Here is a 14,703-nt window from a genome sequence, read left to right as displayed (position 1 = left end):
ATTTTTTTGTCAAAATCGAACGAGTACTTTTGGGTGTCAGGGAAAATGAATGGAGTAAAAAGTACATTATTTTCATTAGGAATGTAGTGAAGTAAAAGTAAAAGTTGGAGAATATAAATAGTAAAGTAACGTACAGATAACCTAAAAACTACTTAAGTAGTACTTTAAAGTATTTTTACTGAAGTACTTTACACCACTGAATAAAACCCTTGAAAAAAAAAGTATACGGGCTCGCTACACCCACCTGTCCAGAAGTTGACAGCAGAGAAATGTTGGCCTGAGCTGGTGAAGATCACCACGGTGACGAACTCAGATGACCTCTGGCACAGTGGAGAAAGACTGAGGGATTCCTGGACAGAAAGGTAAGAACCGAGAAAGAGGTGTGCGGTGAATGGAGTTATGCCAGGGGGAGGCTGGGTGGACTGTTACTAATAAGACAGTCAAGTCCATGGAAGTTGTGAGTTATGCCAGGGAAGTTACGGTCCAGACACAAAAAACATTGTTAAAAACAAGACATTTCACCATACGTGAAGTTGTGAGTTATGCCAGGGAAGTTACGGTCCAGACACAAAAAACATTGTTAAAAACAAGGCATTTCACCATACGTCATTACCACCCCCCACCTATTACCCTGTACATAGTCACCTGTGCATTCTTGGGCCAGGAAGCCATGGTCAAAGATATCCTTGATCCAGTTCTGTAGTTCCTGGTCTTCCCGGACCTCTGAGTCACTCTTGTAATAGAAACAAATCACTCCCTCTACGAACCTATAGCGAAGACGGAAGAACAAAGGAAGAAGATATCATATCTATGTAGAGCTATGCTCACACTGTAGATTCTACCAGCGGATTATACTGTACCACCACCACGTAGGTCTGCTCTGTCGTAGCCTACCTGTGGATGATGTTCCACAGCTTGAGTCCATCATCCCTGTAGTAGTTGTTGGACTGACTCCAGACCTCGGGCAGTGATGTCTTCCGGCATACAGAGGGAGCTGTAGGTCAATGAGGCCACAGATCTCCTCAGGATCTCAATCATCCCCTCTCCGCCCAGCGCGGCAAACTACAACGTCGATGATACAGGGGTTGGGGGAAAAGCTTTAATAAAATATACACCTATACTCACTTAAAAAGTTACATGATTACATCATTTGTAACGTTATAATGTACTTTAACTAAGCTGCAATATTACACTGGTTCTATGAGAGATAGTGAACCTCCCAGCAAGTATGATGTGGTCCTTTGTAGCTCAGTTGGTAGGCATGGCTCTTGAAACGCCAGGGTACTGGTTCGATTCCCGGGACCACCCATACGTAAAATATATGCACGCATGACTAAGTCGCTGTGGATAAAGCGTCTGCTAAATGGCATATATTAGGTTACTCGGTGGTACTGTAGGTTCACTAAAAGAAAATACAACTGAATGCATGCTGACTCTGACACAACTTCCATGGACGTGGGATTCCTAATATGGACACCACACACTTCTACTCCGAAACAGTCCACTCAGTAGCCTACCTTAGTGAAAACTCCTTCATCAGCTATCAGAAATGCCCGGGCCAAGAGGTTGATCTGGAGGGTGTAAGCGGGTGTGTGGAATCAGAAGCAAAGCAGTAAACCAGGGTGGAGAGAAGGATGGATGGTCAACAATCCCAAGAGAGAAACTGGCATTAGTAAGGACAGTCTGGAGGACCACATTAGAAATAAGTGTATAAGACTTCAATGTGTCAATCATGGTGCAAACACACCAAGACAGTTGTGAAGGGGGCTCGACAATACCTATTCCCCTTCAGGAGACTGAAAATATTTGGCATGGGTCCCCAGATCCTCAAAAAGTTTGACAGCTGCACCATCGAGAGCATCCTGACCGGTTGCATCATCGCCTGGTATGGCAACTGCTCGGCATCTGACCGTAAGGCGCTACAGAGGGTAATGCGTACGGCCCAGTACATCACTGGGGCCAAGCTTCCTGCCATCCAGGACCTCTATACTAGGCGGTGTCAGAGGAAGGCCCCAAAAATTGTCAAAGACTCCAGTCACCCAAGTCATAGACTTTTCTCTCTGCTACCGCACGGCAAGCGGTACTGGAGCGCCTAGTCTAGGTCCAAAAGGCTCCTTAACGGCTTCTACCCCCAAGCCATAAGACTGCTGAACAATTAATCAAATGGCCACCCCCCCTTTGTTTTTACACTGCTGCTACTCGCTGTTTATTATCTATGCATAGTCACTTTACCCCTACCTACATGTACAAATTACCTCAATTACCTCGAGTAACCTGTACCCCCGCACATTGACTTGGTACCGGTACCCCCTCTATATAGCCTCGTTATTGTTTTTTTATTGTGTTACTTTTTTAAACTTTAGTTTATTTAGTAAATATTTTCTTAACTCTATTTTCTTACAACTGCATTGTTGATTAAGGGATTGTAAGTAAGCATTTCACGGTAAGGTCAACACCTGTTGTATTCGGCGCATGTGACAAATACAATTTGATTTGATCCACGGAGCACTATACTTTTGAACTGGACATGCAATATTATGTGATGTTATGCTATATTGTGTTATATTATGCTATGCTATGTTATGTTATGCTATATTATGCTATGTTATATTATGCTATGCTATGCTACATTATGTTATGCTATATTATGCTCAGTGGAGGCTGCTGAGGGGAGGACGGCTCATAATAATGGCTGGAATGGAGTGAATGGCATCAAACACATGGAAACCATGTATTTGATACCATTCCACTCTTTCCGCTCCAGCCATTACCACGAGCCCGTCCTCCCCAACCTCCTGTGGTTATGCTATGTTATGCTGTGCTGTGTTATGTACCTTGTAGAGGGGGTGCACCATGGGCATGTTGCGCAACAGTGCTACGGCGAACACTTCAGCCAGGAGGTGAGTGCGCAGCAGGTGGACGTTGAGCTGGTGCTCTTGAAAGTCGGCGCTCCTCACAAAGATCTTGGCCAGGAGCCAGTCATACTCAGAGTCAGTAGGAAGAAAGATGGGGTTGTCTTCTCCAGGCTCTTGCTTCAGCTGTGGGGAGATAGAGTGTTAGGGACCCCATAGATGGCTAACAGCAACATAATCACTGTTTAACCTCTAAAGGATCTGACCCTTTTTTTCAATTTTCGCCTAAAATGACATACCCAAATCTAACTGCCTGTAGCTCAGGACCTGAAGCAAGAATATGATGCATATTCTTATAATAATAATATTATAATATGCCATTTAGCAGATGCTTTTATCCAAAGTGACTTACAGTCATACGTATGGGTGGTCCCGGGGATCGAACCCACTACCCTGGCGTTACAAGCGCCATGCTCTACCAATTGAGCTACAGAGGACCGTTTGTGGAAATGTGAAATTAATGTAGGAGAATATAACACATTAGATCTGGTAAAAGATAATACAAACAAAAAAACATGCATTTTCCCCCAAAAAAGAAGTTCCATCTTTGAAATGCAAGAGAAAAGCCACAATATAATATTGCAGTTTAGGCGCAATTTAGATTCTGGCCACTAGATGGAAGCAGTGTGTGTGTGCAAAGTTTCAGATTGATCCAGTGAAGCTTTGCAATACTGGACTATTTTGTATAAAGTATGCCCAAATGGTCAATTGATACATTTTCAAGTACATAACTACAGAGAACTGAATGCATTCAACTGAAATGTGTCTTACGCATTTAACCCAACCCCTATGAGTCAGAGAGGTGCGGGGGGCTGTCTTAATTGACATCCACATCATTGGCACCTGGGAAACAGAGGGTTAACTGCCTTGCTCAGGGGCAGAATGACAGATTTTTACCTTGTCAGCTCTGGGATTCGATCCAGCAACCTTTCAGTTACTGGCCCAATGCTCCTACCCGCCAGGCTACCTGCCGCCCCTAGCCATGGTATGAAAGGGTTTCAACTCGGGGCTCTATGCATTCTAGCGCATTGTGGAACACACCTCATTATTCCTTATTTTCCAGAGAACGCATAGCCCCTCGTTGATTATTCCTTACTTATTTCACAAGACACTTTCACTGGCCATAGTCATATTTAACATGTAATGGCATAATAATGTAACCAGTGTGAAATGTCACTCGCTCTGAGACCTTGAAGTAGTTGTTTCCCTTGCTCTGCAAGGGCCGCGGCTTTTGTGGAGCGACGGGTAACGGTGCTTCGAGGGTGACTGTTGTCGATGTGTGCAGAGGGTCCCTGGTTCAAGCCAAGGTAAGGGCGAGGAGAGAGACGGAAGCAAAACTGTTACAATAACACAACAGATAAGATAAACTGGAATGATGCTCTCACTCAAAGAGCATTGAGCAAACCACGCCCCCAAAACAATTATGAGCTGCCCTCCCCTACGTTTCAATTATCACTAAAAGAGGAAAGAACCCTTTTCTGAACTGCAAAGAAGCATTGAAGGACTCAAAGGTTTCACATAAAACCATCACCCTTCCCAAAGAACCCTTGATAAACCCTATTTTTTAAGTGTGTAGTGGTGCATTAATTAAAAGCATTTGAAGACACTATCAAAAATATTTTCTTTGGGCACTGTCAGATACAGTGGAGGCTGGTGGAGGGAAACATGTGGAGGACGGGCTCGTCGTAATGGCTGGAACGTAAAGAATGGAACGGTAGTAACGAGCCCGTCCTCCCCATTTCTACCTCCACCAGCCTCCCCTGGTATGTGGGCTCTCTGAGGAAGATTGAAACATGATGGGTTTACACACTCTCTCACTTCTAATGGTCTCCGTGGCTGTGGTCTACACTCCAACGTTAGTTACAGTGGGGAGAACAAGTATTTGATTTTGCAGGTATTCCTACTTACAAAGCATGTAGAGGTATGTAATTTTTATCATAGGTACACTTCAACTGTGAGAGACAATCTAAAACAAAAATCCAGAAAATCACTTTGTATGATTTTTAAGTAATTAATTTGCATTTTATTGCAAAGTCATAAGTATTTGATACATCAGAAAAGCAGAACTTAATATTTGGTACAGAAACCTTTGTTTGCAATTACAGAGATCATACGTTTCCTGTAGGTCTTGACCAGGTTTGTACACACTGCAGCAGGGATTTTGGCTCACTCCTCCATACAGACCTTCTCCAGATCCTTCAGGTTTCGGGGCTGTCGCTGGGCAATACGGACTTTCAGCTCCCTCAAAAGATTTTCTATTGGGTTCAGGTCTGGAGACTGGCTAGGCCACTCCAGGACCTTGAGATGCTTTTTACGGAGCCACTCCTTAGTTGCCCTGGCTGCGTGTTTCGGGTCGTTGTCATGCTGGAAGATCCAGCCACGACCCATCTTCAATGCTCTTACTGAGGGAAGGAGGTTGTTGGCCAAGATCTTGCGATACATGGCCCCATCCATCCTCCCCTCAATACGGTGCAGTCGTCCTGTTCCCTTTGCAGAAAAGCATCCCCAAAGAATGATGTTTCCACCTCCATGCTTCACGGTTGGGATGGTGTTCTTGGGGTTGTACTCATCCTTCTTCTTCCTCCAAACACGGTGAGTGGAGTTTAGACCAAAAATCTCTATTTTTGTCTCATCAGACCACATGACCTTCTCCCCATTCCTCCTCTGGATCATCCAGATGGTCATTGGCAAACTTCAGACGGGCCTGGACATGCGCTGGCTTAGCAGGGGGACCTTGCGTACGCTGCAGGATTTTAATCCATGACGGCGTAGTGTGTTACTAATGGTTTTCTTTGAGACTGTGGTCCCAGCTCTCTTCAGGTTATTGACCAGGTCCTGCCGTGTAGTTCTGGGCTGATCCCTCACCTTCCTCATGATCATTGATGCCCCACGAGGTGAGATCTTGCATGGAGCCCCAGACCGAGGGTGATTGACCGTCATCTTGAACTTCTTCCATTTTCTAATAATTGCGCCAACAGTGGTTGCCTTCTCACCAAGCTGTTTGCCTATTGTCCTGTAGCCCATCCCATCCTTGTGCAGGTCTACAATTTTATCCCTGATGTCCTTACACAGCTCTCTGGTCTTGGCCATTGTGGAGAGGTTGAAGTCTGTTTGATTGAGTGTGTGGACAGGTGTCTTTTATATTATATATTACTGGTTGGTAGGTGATCAAATACTTATGTCATGCAATAAAATGCAAATTAATTACTTAAAAATCATATAATGTGATTTTCTGTATTTCTGTTTTAGATTCCGTCTCTCACAGTTGAAGTGTACCTATGATAAAATTTACAGACCTCTACATGCTTTGTAAGTAAGAAAACCTGCAAAATCGGCAGTGTATCAAATACTTGTTCTCCCCACTGTCCATCAACCTTACCTGGATGGCGATGGGCATCAGTTTATCATCAGGGGTTCTGTAGAGCAGGACCAGAGGAGCCACCATGTACTGTTTTTTCCTATTGATCACGTTTGCCTTTATTCCATCCAGGTTCTTGTAGTCAAGCAGGAATATGTTGCCGCTCTGTTTTGGATAGGATGACATGGGAGAATAAATCCAAAAGCTGCTGTAGAATAGAATGCAAAAATGCAACAGGTTAGGATAACGGTTAACTTTCTTGGTGTTTTGGAATGGGCAAGATATTGTAGCTGTGTGTTTTACGAGGATTATCCCAAAAAATATCCAATAAAGTTATGTTTGCGATTACTTTATTGGATTTTAGGGTTACCATCCCCCACAAAAACATCAAAGAAAATAATACTGGGATTACTTTCTTAGATGTTTTTTATTTTTCCAGGAAGCAGGTTTCCCTCCAACGTTTTTATGCGTGTGAAGTACATGTCGGATGGAAGATGTCACGACAGGCCGGATGGAAACAGAACATTTGTCTGTAAACTTTCAGCATGTCGACAAAACAAAATAGGCTAGAGAAGGTTGGATATTTTTGTGTCGGTAAAACGTATTATGCGTGAAATGGTGGTGGAATGGTGCTTTTATGCGCAAAAATTGATATAATAACCATTATATCTAAGCAAACTTGGAGTCACACAATGATTTGTTGTGTGGTCCTCCCACTACGACTCTGGAAAACCATCAATTTATTAGGCTACAGATTACATTTACTACAGAAGTAAATTATGATGAACTTCGCAGGGTAGTGAAAGTGCACAGAGATGAGCTTGATGCTCCTTTCCAATAAATATCCAGGGTCTTTTTCTGGTGACATGATGACCAATGCTGCTTGGCTGCCATTGATAAATAAAAATTATATTGCTCTTTTGTCCATAATAATCTCATCATGTAGGCTACACCTGCACTGTGTCTGCAAGCTGTTGGCTAGAGCACACGTGCCAACAGTGGGAACATTCGCTATATGTTAACAGAAAAAAAATGTGACAAAACCATCAGTAGAGTTGAAAATGCAATGGAAACCCATTTCACTTGGGAATTTAACCACAAAAGTTATTTTTATGTGCTCTACATCACACAGCCTTTTATCCGCAACAGGTCAATTTGATGGAAACATCTCTGGTGGGAAAATGTGTATATTGTTTTTATGTGGATTTGAGAATATTCGCATGAAAATCTGTCGCCAATTGGATGGAAACCTAGCTATTGAGGAACATACTGGATGGACCTCCACAAAATAAATCTGGAGGTCCTAAAAATAATCTGGTACATGCCTCTGATGGTCCAAGAAAGTGGAGGTCTGGACATCTAAGAAAGGGATCTCTATTGACTTCCATTGATAATTGTGAATATCCAAGATAGTCATCTAGGTCCAAGAGGACTGCCCCTAGTCCAGCGCCCCTCATACTATAAGTGGTACTGCAATAATTTAGGCAACTTTCAACGATTCATGTGAACATTTATTTTACTGAAGAGTCCCATTTTGACGTACTGTACAGTACCTGCAATTCCCTTTGGAGGCTGGACGATCCACGAAGAGAGGGCTTGACCATGTCTTCTGTGACGGGGAACTTTGCAGGCAACTCAGAGCAGCTGACGGATCAACATTGGGTTGGAACCGTTCAGATACTGGTACCCAAAAAAGCTCGTCTTCCTTCCAGTGCGCCTGTGCGTAGTCTGGAAGGAGGAAATTCATTGAGTTTCACTACAATATGTTCTGGGTCGTATTAATTAGTGCACACCGTAGAAAAACCTTTTCAACAGAAAACAAAATCAAGCGTTTCTTATTGGACAGGTATTCCCTCCCTGTTTCAGTCTGTTTTCTTCCGTATGGTGCCTAGTAAACAAAGGGTCGTTTTCAGTATATATGTATATTTTTATTGGACATATTCAAGTAGTATTACTTCCCAGTTTCACTTTGTTTCAAAATGTTTACCACCTAATAAACAGGCCCCTGGAGTTAATACTGCAAATGCTCTAGTTAAATGCACTCACCTGAGATGACTGTTCTATTGCAGCAGAAGACCTTGCTGAGTTCATCAATGTTTTTCCAGTTCTTCTTGCTGTCAGAATACCCCTTCAGTTTCAGCTCAGTGATCCTACAGAATGGGAGACAAGGAACTATGTCAAGCTGAGCCAATAGGGTTTCACAGAGCAAATTCAAAACCCAGGCATTATCCCAAACAATATAAATGAATGGCGTACTTTAGAAGAGCTTTGATGATCTGCTGCAGGAAGTACTATTTGAACTGTCCTTAGAGGATGAATTATACCCGACATACGCAACTCAATTAGCTACGCAAAAATGGCTGTCCTGCATAGTCGCAAAAATATGCAAGCATGTGCAGCCCAAAATGTTCATCTCACCACATACTGGACAAAGGAAAAAAGCTCAAACCCGCAGTGAAATATTCTTACATTTGAATGTAATTATAAGCAGGAGAGGTCAGAGCAAACGGACACGTTTGGGCGACAGCCTTCGTCAGCATTTGGAGAAAAATAGGCATTCACACATATTTATAAATGATGAAACATTGTAGAATCTTTTTTCACAATCAGAATTTACATTCATTATTTACATACATTGTTCTACTATTGTTGACAACCTGTGCTGCCTAAAAAGACATTAAAACGTAAAGAATATTTTAGTGAGTGAGGGTTTTTCGTTTTTTCCCCTTAGTCTATGCCTTTTGAACTCGGCACCCAAATACTTTTTGTTACTACATGCCTTTGAGTTGAGCACGCCAATTCCTCATTCTGTAACTCACCACATAACCACATTGGGAAGCCATTATGAGTAGCACATTGCATTCTCATGTTGTGTACTCAAATCGGCATAAATTTGGCTTAGGTGAGGAACTCACCCGGTGGCGGCAGTGAAGAGGAACTGGGTGGCCTTGGTGAAGGAGAATTGGACCTCGCAAGGAAGATCCAGAGGGTTGTCTGACTTCATGCTGCCGGGGAAACCCTCCTTATAGGTATCCCAGCTGAGGAGGAGCAGGAAATATATGGAGGTTGGTCAGATAAAATGGACAGACTGAGCAGCTAGGCCAAAAGATCACGACACACACACCACAGCACCTACCAGTACTGCTCAGTTCTCGTCTTCATCTCTTTTTCCCTGCTGTACCTGGCAAGATGATTCGTTTCATCACAGAGTCTTTTAGCTGAAAATATAGAAAATAATCAATCAAGTGGAAACGTTAATCACACGTCATTGTATTATTGCAGTAATACTTCAGCGCCAGTGTTGCATATATTACTGTATGTACGGTGACCCTAAGAGGCAAAGTAGCTTTTAAAACTTAGTGACTGTCACACTCTGGCTCCAGGACTGTGTGTTAGAGCCAGGGTGTATTTCATTTGGTGGTGTTGGGGTTGGGTGAGTTTCATTTTGTTTGTGTTTAGTGGTGATTGGTCAATGACTCCCAATCGGAGGTAACGAGTGTCAGCTGTCGGCTCGTTATCTCTGATTGGGAGCCATATATATACTGTTGTGTTTCACTGTTTGTGGGTTTTTGTTCCATGTTTCTGTCAGTGTTACAGAGGACTTCACTATCGTCATTTGTTGTTTTTTCGTGGTTGCTTTATGAAATAAAGTCATTATGTTCACTCCACGCGCTGCGTATTGGTCCGCTCCTTTAGACGATCGTGACAGTGACAGCGTGCATACACAATGAAAGTGCCCGCCCCTCACAATGGCTGCACGTATCCACTTTTTTTTTATACGTTGCTCATTCTAACATGTCTATGTGATGTCGTTTTATAACGTCACACGGTGCTGACCTGTGCCCTCTCTGAACAGGTGCACCTCCTTGTCCATAATCCAACGGTAGATGGGGAACTGGCATGTGTCTCCCTCTGGTGTCGTCACGACAACCTTGGACGGGAACCAGGCGTCCTGGGGGAAGAACGGGAGGGTCTGTTTGTCCAGCTCTATCAGCACCAGCGTGCCGAGGGAGGAGGGGCACTCCACGTCAAATTCACGAGACGCCTGCAGAGAGAGCAGGGAGGAGAGAGAGAGAGAGAGAGAGAGAGAGAGAGATGGAGGGAATGAGAAAAACGAGATGGAGGGAGGGAGTGAGAGAGAAAGAAAGGGAGGGGGGAGAGAGAGTGAGAGAGAAAGAGAGATAAAGAGAGAGAGATGTGTGAAAGAGAGAAAGAGGAACCTGGACTGTGTGAGAAAGCAAATAACACAGGCAAATATAACTAATCCTGTACTACCAGTATTATTACATAGGGGCCCAACAAAGGCAACTAAGACTTCATGTCATATACAATATATGTGTATGTATATATTGTGTGTGCTTTGAGTACAGTATTTGAAAAATGCAAATGGCAAGTCTTATTAAAAGGTAGAATCATTAGTTGCTACATCAATTTTTTTGGATTGATAAATTAATTATATATACACCCATAGATTCTTGAAGAATATAACTTATAATTGCCTCATGAGCTTAGTTCAACTGTCGTACCCAATCAGAACCTAACATATAAGCTTGTTTTATTCCAATGTTTGTAAAACAATGTAAATGTAAACAAACACTGAGCTATAGCCACAAAACATGGTTAGAACTATACATGTTTATATCATGGATGGTCAGTTCTTGCATCCATAGCTAAGTCTATGAATTTGAGAATGGTGACATTTCTACAAGCCCATCTCTCAGCCTTTTGCCAAAACAGAGGCGGGGTGTGCACTTTGTTATTGTTTCAATTAAGGATTCTAGCTTTAAAGGGAAATATATCTTAGTACTGATAGGTACATGACTGACTTACCGTGCCTTGATAGAAGCCTCCCTTCAAGCTAGTGAGCCACGTGCGCTTGCTCTCTCCATTTTCGCCAACCAGCTTGATGAAGACGTTGTTCATCGTGGTGGCAGTTGCGATGTTGTGTGTGTGCACAGTCACCTTGTATTTTGCCATTTTGACTCTGAAAAGCAGGGTGTCCATATAGGCAGCATGCATGATGTCAACAGCACTACGATAGGCTTATCTGCACTCACTGAGACTGCACAGCAAACAACATTTCATTCAATGTAGACGGTGCAAACATTTCTGCAAATATTTTGTGCAAACCTTTCTGCAAACATTAAGACTTGCATGATATATGTTGATCCACTATACTATAACAAACTTGCAAAGCCACAGTTAATGCATACACACACGTAGGGGACATTTTGCATGAGCAAATGGCAGTTTGCGAATTAACCATAACATTTCAAATAGAAAGGGAGTAATATGCTTATCCAAAGTACATATTATCCAAAATACTGAAAATACCAATTGCATTGTGTGCATTGCATTCATCACTCAGAACACTGATCTCTGGTTGAATAATAGCCTCCTCATTCTACACTTAGTTGAAGAAAATAAAACATGAAATCACGTTGTAGATCAAGTTTAACAGTATTTTATGCACACATCTGTGCTCTTTTGATTGATGAAAATGTCTCCCATATTATCAAAAATAAAACATTTAGTTCCCTTACCTGTTTGGTTGATAGTTTGTAGTACCTTGTTAACTGTGCCTTAACATGCATGTAATGATCACCACTACTACTCTTTTTATACCTGGCTGGAGGTGTGTGCAGAACCATATATACACATCTGGGTGGTACTTCCCATCATTGACCTTGCATTCTCCTGCATATCCTGCATGACACATTTTGGCACTGTTGATAGCGAAGCGTTGCCCAATCACCTATTGTAAACACACAGTAGAAGTGTTGAATCTGCTTGTAATGGTTGAGACATGATTGAAAGGTGTGGTAACACCACTTGCCCAATTCTGAGGGCATGCGGTTAAACGTTTGCTCAGCATTGCAACACAAGTTACATGTGGGACATTGCGTTGTTGTCACAGACTCTGTTTAGGTGGTCTGCAACATATCCAAACAGGATTTCACAAGTATTGTACAGTTACTACGTTGGGGGAAAAAAAGTATTTAGTCAGCCACCAATTGTGCAAGTTCTCCCACTTAAAAAGATGAGAGAGGCCTGTAATTTTCATCATAGGTACACGTCAACTATGACAGACAAATTGAGAATTTTTTTTTCCAGAAAATCACATTGTAGGAATTTTAATGAATTTATTTGCAAATTATGGCGGAAAATAAGTATTTGGTCACCTACAAACAAGCAAGATTTCTGGCTCTCACAGACCTGTAACTTCTTCTTTAAGAGGCTCCTCTGTCCTCCACTCGTTACCTGTATTAATGGCACCTGTTTGAACTTGTTATCAGTATAAAAGACACCTGTCCACAACCTCAAACAGTCACACTCCAAACTCCACTATGGCCAAGACCAAAGAGCTGTCAAAGGACACCAGAAACAAAATTGTAGACCTGCACCAGGCTGGGAAGACTGAATCTGCAATAGGTAAGCAGCTTGGTTTGAAGAAATCAACTGTGGGAGCAATTATTAGGAAATGGAAGACATACAAGACCACTGATAATCTCCCTCGATCTGGGGCTCCACGCAAGATCTCACCCCGTGGGGTCAAAATGATCACAAGAACGGTGAGCAAAAATCCCAGAACCACACGGGGGACCTAGTGAATGACCTGCAGAGAGCTGGGACCAAAGTAACAAAGCCTACCATCAGTAACACACCATGCCGCCAGGGACTCAAATCCTGCAGTGCAAGACGTGTCCCCCTGCTTAAGCCAGTACATGTCCAGGCCCGTCTGAAGTTTGCTAGAGTGCATTTGGATGATCCAGAAGAGGATTGGGGAGAATGTCATATGGTCAGATGAAACCAAAATAGAACTTTTTGGTAAAAACTCAACTCGCCGTGTTTGGAGGACAAAGAATGCTGAATTGCATCCAAAGAACACCATACCTACTGTGAAGCATGGGGGTGGAAACATCATGCTTTGGGGCTGTTTGTCTGCAAAGGGACCAGGATGACTGATCCGTGTAAAGGAAAGAATGAATGGGGCCATGTATCGTGAGATTGAGTGAAAACCTCCTTCCATCAGCAAGGGCTTTGAAGATGAAACGTGGCTGGGTCTTTCAGCATGACAATGATCCCAAACACACCGCCCGGGCAACGAAGGAGTGGCTTCGTAAGAAGCATTTCAAGGTCCTGGAGTGGCCTAGCCAGTCTCCAGATCTCAACCCCATAGAAAATCTTTGGAGAGAGTTGAAAGTCTGTGTTGCCCAGCGACAGCCCCAAAACATCACTGCTCTAGAGGAGATCTGCATGGAGGAATGGGCCAAAATACCAGCAACAGTGTGTGAAAACCTTGTGAAGACTTACAGAAAACGTTTGACCTGTGTCATTGCCAACAAAGGGTATATAACAAAGTATTGAGAAACTTTTGTTATTGACCAAATACTTATTTTCCACCATAATTTGCAAATAAATTCATAAAAATCCTACAATGTGATTTTCTGGAAAAAAATTCTAATTTTGTCTGTCATAGTTCACGTGTACCTATGATGAAAACTACAGGCCTCTCTCATCTTTTTAAGTGGGAGAACTTGCACAATTGGTGGCTGACTAAATACTTTTTTCCCCACTGTATATTGAGTACTATACAGTACAGTATCTCAAGGACAGCCTCCAAGTCCTTCCTACTCACACTGATGATGCAATGTCCATGGCGCTTCTATTGGCAGGACACATACCGGTCAATATGCATCACTAACTCGCATCTTATCGCATATCCTTCATGGCAAATTCCATAGGATAGGTGAAGCCAGAGGAGGCTGGTGGGAGGAGCTATAGGAGGACCGACTCATCGTAATGGCTGGAATGGAATCCATGGAACGGGGTCAAACGTGGTTGTCATATGTTTGATGCTGTTCCATTTACTGCAGTCTTTACAATGAGTCCGTCCTCCTATAGCTCCTCCCACCAGTCTCCACTGGGTGCGCCCACTGCTGATGGAAAAGGGTTGCAGAATAACATAACCCACTGTAAATATACAGTAAGGTGTGGGAAAGCATGTTACTTTAAGCAGACCAAGTAGGGATTGCCCATTTTACAAAAAAAAACATTCCAACTAGGCACCTTTACTTGGTAACTTCAGGAAGCAGATAAAGTGCAGGTCAGGTTAGCCTATGGTATGGAATTCCATTCTCTTGAAGTATTCTCCTTCCAGTATTTTTTATAGTTTTGTTGATAGCTACCGGGTAGAAGTAGTTGAGATAGTAGGGAGATTGAAGAAAGAGATCTAGGTCGGAAAGTGGCACAGCCGAGAATCGAACCCCTTGCCTCCAGGGACAAAGGGTTGTCCAGCACTACTACTAGAATAGCCCCCAGGACAGCATATCGTTCAAATAATTATAATACAATTAAATACATTTTATTTAACATTTACATCTTCTTAGCAACCAGAAAAATAACAGATCCGATAACAACCAAAATAAGATG

General features: G+C 42.7%; 1 pseudogene; it reads right to left on the bottom strand.

The window, feature by feature from the left end:
• Positions 1–309: 309 nt before the first annotated feature.
• LOC121584855 lies at positions 310–11,920 on the bottom strand (annotated as a pseudogene).
• Positions 11,921–14,703: the final 2,783 nt, after the last annotated feature.

Source organism: Coregonus clupeaformis, unplaced genomic scaffold, assembly GCF_020615455.1.
Source record: "Coregonus clupeaformis isolate EN_2021a unplaced genomic scaffold, ASM2061545v1 scaf0396, whole genome shotgun sequence".
Classification (NCBI taxonomy): Eukaryota; Metazoa; Chordata; class Actinopteri; order Salmoniformes; family Salmonidae; genus Coregonus; species Coregonus clupeaformis.
This window is presented reverse-complemented; position numbering and strand designations above follow the sequence as displayed.